Source organism: Pteropus vampyrus, unplaced genomic scaffold, assembly GCF_000151845.1.
Source record: "Pteropus vampyrus isolate Shadow unplaced genomic scaffold, Pvam_2.0 Scaffold491, whole genome shotgun sequence".
Lineage (NCBI taxonomy): Eukaryota > Metazoa > Chordata > Mammalia > Chiroptera > Pteropodidae > Pteropus > Pteropus vampyrus.
The window spans coordinates 22,168-29,310 of record NW_011889272.1 but is presented as its reverse complement, the minus strand read 5'-3'; the positions used below and the strand labels follow the sequence as shown (position 1 = coordinate 29,310).

Here is a 7,143-nt window from a genome sequence, read left to right as displayed (position 1 = left end):
CCAAGTTCAGAGGTTTGCAGCAACAAGCACGCGCTTCCTGCTTATGAGTCATCGCACCGGCTGGCTCCCCTGGGCTGTGCGGGGTGGAATCAGGTAGGCCCGGTCGCGTTTGGGGCTGGATTTAGGGCTGAACCACGTCCATTTTGAGGCCGGCGGGTTCCTGGGGCTCATCGTGGTGCTTCTCCCACCTGCTGTAAGAAAAAGCTCTGCCATGTCATGTGGACGCATTTAAAATGTCTGCCCGTCACAGCCGCTAACCCCCTGTTGTCCGGAGCAAGTAACAAGGTCAAGTCCAACATCCGTGTGTGGCGGGGAGGTCTGTTCTAGTTGGGAGGGCTTGGCAGCCAAGGGGAGCAGACGTATATTTGTATTACGGGGAGGCAGGGGAGGGAAGGAGTGGGGTTTGTGAGGGAGGGAGGGTGACCCCGGGAGGGAGGGTGACCCCAGTGGGCAGGAGTGTACACGCCCAGTTGCATCCAGGACAACGAGCTCTGTGGGAGGGTGATCCTGGCATCTAGTGGATAGAGATCAGGGTCACTCATGCTAAACTTCTCGTAATGCACAAAACAGCCCCCACGTCCCCCCGCCCCACAGGAATTATCTGGCCCACGGGTCAGGAGCTGAAAAGCCCGGCAGGAAGGCAGTTTCCAGGTGATTCTGGGCGCTTGGAGGTTTGCGAGCCGCAGCTTGCATGACTGTCTCTGTCGGAAGGGGAGCTGGCAGTTCTGTCCCTTTACAGACAGCAGAGAGGAGCTGGGGAGGAGGGCGTGGTGTGGTGTCTCGGAGGTGACGGCTGTGTGAGAGGTAAACAGCAAGGTCTTCGCTCGATCTCCAGGAGCCCTGTGGCTTTTTATCATTTGCTTTGCCGTTTACCAACTTTGTAAGCTTTCCTAATTCTTTACTCTTGCTCAGCCTAATAAAAACGGACCGTTTATTTCGTGTTGAAAAATCTGTTTTTTATTAGATCTCCATTATGAGCTTAGTGTGTTTTTTTTTTTGTTTTTTTTTTTTTCTCCAGGGGGCCTTTTGCCAGCTCTTTCTTGTAAGCATGTGTTTTATTTTTCCTCACCAGTGAGATCGCACGTTCTCGACAGCAGAGATCGTGCCTGAAGTTTCCTCCCCACGTTGACAAGGATGCAGAGACGGCGTTTACCGGGCCGTTGCTCACGGTGTCCGCTACAAGCCAGGTTGTGCTCGGTGTGTAAGGCTCATGCGTCAGACCAGCTTTTATACCTTGCTGTGAATCTTGCTGCCGTCCCTCGGGGCCTGGTGGCGAGCGGGCTGCTCTCAGTTGCTTTGCAGAGAAAAGGAAGCTTTGACCTCGCGAGCGGAAGGGAGCCGTGTCCTGCAGAGTCTGATGGCCTCTTTTGCTCCTCCTGGGCTCTCATGGTTTTATTTTGGGGGGTTGAAATGTTGGGGGTGGGGGCGGGGTGTTGCTGGCTGGCGGGACAAGCAGAGAACAGTGTGATGAGTCGAGGCGTCTCCGTCCCCACCTGCATGGTGGACAGCACGCAGATTCGGAGCTGCTGTCCAAAAGACATTGGCGCAGAAGCCTTTGTCCAGAGGTCGCTGTGTCCTCTAGACTTCATTATCGGCAGATCAGCCAAGAGTCGCCTCTTGGGGCTACCAGCAAGTTATGGAAATAACTCTCTTATAAAACGCTTTTTTTTTTTTCCTGTGGAGTAATGATTAATCGCAGTGGCGGTTCTTGTTTGCATCTGTGTGTGGTACAGTAGTTCTGACAGCAAGGCTTTTTCCTTCCGGGTCCCACATGTGGGAAGAGACTGGCTTGTGGGCTGTAGGGAGAGGATCAGACCCACGTGCTTCTTTCTTTAAAAAAAAATTCTCTGAAACGGAGATACAGCGGCCACGTGGCGTTGCGTTGGTGTTAGGTGCACGGCGTAATGATGAGATTCTGTACGCACACGTTGCAGAATGATCTGCACGGTACGTTAGTTAACGTCCGTCAGCACACAGCTGCTAAGTTTTCATTCTTGCGACGGGAACGTGGAAGATCTACCCTCCGTGTGTTCAGATGCGCAGCACAGTGTCGTTAGTTTTGATCACCATCCATGACGTCCCTGGCACTTGTTCATCTTATCGCCGGAAGTTCGTGCCTTTTTGAGCAGCCCCGTTTCTGTCTGGAGCGAAACTTAACGGTAAGATGCAGGCGTCAAGCAGCTACAAAACGAGCATCAGGTTTTCGGGAGGGAACCCCTCCCTCGCGGGTCTGTCTCTTTTTAGGCAACTGGAAGGTCGCTCGTGGCCAACGCCTTAAAAACCACTTAGGAAGGAATTAGACTTGACTTTCTGTTCTGCCGCCTGGATGTGTGGAGCGTCTTGAGTCTCAGCTCCTGACTGTTACCATCTTTTGCAGACAGTGGGGCGAGGTCGGGAGCAGGGGCGTGTGTAGCGAGCGGAGTAATGGTGGGACGATGCGCAGTGCAGGGACGATGCGCAGTGCAGAGTTAGAAGACGTGCTTTCGAGGACAAACAGTACCATTTCGGCAACCGGCTGGGGTCCCACCTGTGACTCCGACCGTGTGACCGAGAGAGGCTCCAGAGGTCACTTATCTCCATCCGGCCACAGGGCAGTGTCTTAGCTTAACTCTGCAGAGTGCTCTCTGGAAGCCTCGTGGAGGTGATAGTTTCCTCAGGAATCGTCAGATAAGCAACCGCCAAGTTCCCCGGATGGTTCTGTCCTCCGTCAGGGGTCAGGTGTCCAGGACTTCCCTGCCTGCTCTGACTTCCTTCTGGGTACCTGCCCTCACATCCACCTGTGCAGCACGTGTAACGGGCCATGAAGACTTGTGGAGACGAGTCAGTCCTCTTGTGTGGGGGCTGGGCGTATTTGAGCCAGGGTCAGCCGGTGACTGTCCTCAGGCATGATTTGCGGGATTAGATTGGGGTAGATCCATGTAACTTAAGGTTGTCACATCTAAATTTTTTGTTGCAATATGCAGACTGATGTCTCTTGCGAAAGATCCCTTGAGTGGGAACAGAATTATCACATTTTAGTCCTGGTGCTGTTGTTAACCACCCGTGTGACACTGTCCCCAAGAAGATGAAGCCGGAGTCCTTGCCAACCGAGATGCTGGCAGAATGCTGTCGCGTCTGCCCCAGCACCGCGTGGCCGACCCGTTGTCCGTGGCTGTCACCGCGTTGACAGTCGAGTGCGGGCATTGCCCGGCCACTCGTGGTGGCGGTAAAAATTACATAACGGCGCCATCCAGGGTCCGGAAAGCTGTGTTTGGGATCTTGTCACCTTATAAGGAATTCTCGACAGGGATTACGTTCACTAACTTCTGGTGAGTGCACCGCTTTGGGGAGGAACCAGAAAAGGGTCACCTCCCAGCATATTCCAGCCTGCAGGCTTGTCTCGTGACGACGTGTGCGAGCTGTCCCTGACCTAGCGTGCGAGGTGAGGGCGCATGTGAGCTCGTCAGAGGAAGTCACGTTCAGACACTGCGTCTACATAGAAGTAGGGAGCATGGGTGGTTAACCTTGACCGCGTCGTCCTCGTTCCTTTGGAAGATGCACGAGCTCGCACCGTGGCGGCCGGCATCACGAGTGGAGGGGATTTTTCCCTTTTTTTTTTTTTTTCCTGGAAAGTCCATGGAGAATCCACTCCGAGACTGATCAACTTATTTTTTTAAGCAAAACAAAAGAAGGTGATTTTTTTGTACTGTTAAGAAGCTTAGTGTAAGAGTCATTATTGCAGGTTGGCGACCCTTGGTGCATTTAGGGGGCTCCGCTCCCTTTGGGGAGGACTCCGCGCGCGATAAGCTCGGTTCCTGCGGCGTCTGGCTTAGGACGGGCGTCCGGGAGAGCGGCCGTGTCGCGCTGTGGCTGCCTGTCAGGCTTGCTCAGACTCCGGAAGACGTTTCTGCCTTCAGCCCTCTTGTTTTTCTTTATTTGTCGTTCATTTGCTTTCCTGGAAACGTTTCCATATCTGGTCCGAGAGGACATCTCAGACGGGAAGAGCGCGAACAGGCCGCTTCCTCACCGGCCGTCGATTCGTGCCCTAAACGGTGCATTTCTGCCCCTCTGTTTCTCCCTTAAAAAATGGAGACGCATTCCGGAGCTGCTCCCGAATGTCCCCGGCGTCCTCGTGGGCTGCGGGTGTGCCCGTCCTGCCCGCCCTTGTCTATTTATTTGAACCGGCTCCCCCTGTTGAGCAGGGCGGAGGGCACAGAGCGCTTCGTGGGCCGGGGTCAGCCCGGTCTGACTTCAGGGACGAGGCATCAGGGAGAAAGGCACGGGACAGCGGAGGGAATGGGGACCAGGGAGACGCGACAGCGATGCCTCGTGCTGTGCAGGGGACGTTCTGTAGGAAAACGTGGTGAGATGGTCTGCGGCCTTTTGTAGGTCGAGTGCAGGTGACGTGTGGTGGCTCCGTCTTTATGTCATTGACGCATCCGGCCCAGATCTTCGTTGTTCACAGTAGTGACATACTGTGAAGTGGCTGAGGCTTCGTGAAGCCTCGCCCCTAGGGAAATGACGGCGTCCGGCTCCTCCGAGCCTCTGCTCATGGTACTTTTGCAGCCGGTGAGGACATAGTCTTGTTTTCGGGGCGCTTCTGCTCACAGTCACCCTGTCGCGTGTGCGTTGTTGATGCGTCCACAGTGACGCCGCGGCCAACGACACGTGACTCCCGCCTGCCCCGTGCTCACATCCCGCGCGCATCTCCCCCCGTGAGGCGCCTCATGCCTCTGTCGCCCGGAGGGACCCCAGGCAGCATTTCAGCCCCGTGCTCGGCGGCCGTTCCACACAGAGGCGGCACCCACCAGAAGCACAGACGTGCGACAGCTGTGGCTCTGTGCCGACCGTGACACGGAACGAGTGGACAGCCGGGGGCCCGGAACGAGAAGGCAGGACGTCCGCTGGCTCAGCCCGTCGGGAAACGTGCGTGGAGGTTAAATCGACCTTGTCACCGTCTACAGGGATCGGGGGTCACAGACAGATTTTAGCCAAAAAGAAAACTCACACGTACAGAATCCTTCAGTGCGGGCAGTCAGCGGGGTGTGTGCGCATAGTGAGTGTCCCCGTGCCCCAGGCGAGCACGCACACGTGAGTGTGTTTGCATTTGGAGAGGGATTTTTAACAGCCCGGAAGCGGCTGCCGTGGGGTGTCCTCGGGCCCCGAGGAGACACAGTTGGAGGCACCAGTGTTTTAACGGGGAGGAGGCCCGTGGGCGTCAGGGGTGCGGGTGGGCTGAGCCGGGACAGCCGGAGGCCTCTGCGGGTGTGGCTGAGCTTCAGCCAGCCACCTGGGACGGGGGGCGGGGTGGTCTGCAGCAAGGACAGTGTGGGTGGTGGCAGGGACGGCCGCCAGCCCTCCTCATTCGTGGCCGGGCGAGCGAGGCCCAGCAAACTCTTTCTTTCTTGAAAGGAGATGGGAGCTTAGCACCTCCACAGCCGAGGACGCAACTTGCGACTTCAGTTTTCTACGTTAAAAAAACGACAGGGCCCCCGTATGGGTTAAAGCGACACACCTTGCCGTTCTGATGGGGCGTCGCGGGCTGCGGTGGGTGGCCGAGGGTTCACCCGGCAGAATCTCGAGGTGTGAGGCCGCTGTCAGGCGTGGGGCTGACGGCCTGTGTCTTCTCAGCCTGTCCAGACAGCTCCCTGTGTCTCGGTCACCTCTGAGACGTGATCTCGCCCACGCGGGACACAGTGGCGGCGTTGGGGCTGACGGCGCCTTCTCGGGGCTCACGGGGCATCCTCGCCCCGTGGGGTTTACCAGAATGGCCCCTCCCCCAAATCGTGGTGGAAAGTTAGCCAGCATTTTAAACAAGCTGTTGGCTTTATGCGTCGGCGTGGCGCGCGCGTGCGCGCGCGCGCGCGCGTGCGTGTAAGGTTGTTTTAATCCATCAGAGTGAGCTTTGTCTAGGCACTTTCTTTTCCTTCAGTTTTGTGGCTGCCGAACTTGGAAGTCCTGTGTTTCAATGTCCATTCCTAAAGAGGTGGTTTTAGGGCACACAACACCGTGTGACGACAGCTTCTGAAGCGAGACCTTTCGATGCCATTCGGGGGAACACGTTAACCACCAGTGCATGAAAACAGCTTCTCAACTCGGTCTGCAAATGAACACAGTTTGTTTAATTAAAAATATCCTGAAGGATGGCTGGCTTCCAAGGGCGGTGGAATCTGTTTTTGAAAATCGACAGGAAAGTTTAGTCTGACTTGGAGTCATCCAGATGAATTCCGTAAGCAACTTCTCTGTTTCAGGGGAGGTCAATTCCGAGACCAGTTCTTTAAAAGACATTCGCCTGTCCTCGGTGTTGATACGTCGGTGTCCCTGAGCCGGCGGCCACGACGTAGTGGGACAAGGTTGTGTTTGCTGACTTGTGCCAGCGAGGGCACCGTGGGACCTCTCAGCAGGTGGGAGTTAGGAAGGACTTCAAAGCCACGGGCCGTGTGCCGTGTGCCGTGTGCCTTTAAGGGGTTGCAATCCTCGCCCGATGGTGCTGGTGTCTGACGCCGCCCACGTTCCACGGCCTCGCCGTGCGTCCCCGCCGTCGGCAGCCGCTTTTCTTTTTCGATGAATACGTATTTGGTTGACAGAATAGGTGAGTGACGGGTGGAACGTCTGTGCTTAAACCTCAAACGTGCACATGAAGGACTCGTCCCAGGAGGAGCTCCCACAGGTGGTCCTGGCGTCACCTCTCAGCCTTCGAAGCTGACAGACCAGCTTCTTCCTCACAGGCCGTTATCGATCGGAGAGCCGGGCCGCCCTTCAGGATGACGGGAACTCGAGGCTGGGTAGAGGTCGGCTTGGAACGACGGCAGCGCTTTGTGGTTCCCATTTTAGAACGTTGGGGGCCTTCTTTTAGATCATGTTTTCTAAATTTCATTTCGGACTGTTTATTTCCAGTATTTGCAGAATATTAAATTTTAATGCAACGGAAGACCTTTTTTTTCCCTTGTTACTTACAGGAACACTGGCTGTGCTTGTTGCAGCTAGTTTTTATGGAGTAGGAAGGCCTTTACGGGGTTCGTTTATGTCCCTTGGGTTTGCCATGGTTAGTCCTCCAAACCGCCAGGACGATGCCCTAGGAACGGAGACTGTTAGGTTTTTAAAAATTATTTAGTGGAAAAAAAATATATTTATTTTAAATGACTTATTTTGGTTAATCGTAGG

At 55.3% G+C, this 7,143-nt stretch overlaps 1 long non-coding RNA gene across 1 annotated transcript; it reads left to right on the top strand.

The window, feature by feature from the left end:
• The first annotated feature begins 455 nt into the window (after positions 1–455).
• LOC111732793 lies at positions 456–5,218 on the top strand. The gene is made up of 3 exons (XR_002777710.1): positions 456–804; positions 1,073–1,197; positions 2,036–5,218. It is a non-coding gene; the product is annotated as an uncharacterized LOC111732793 (long non-coding RNA).
• The last annotated feature ends 1,925 nt before the right edge of the window (positions 5,219–7,143 follow it).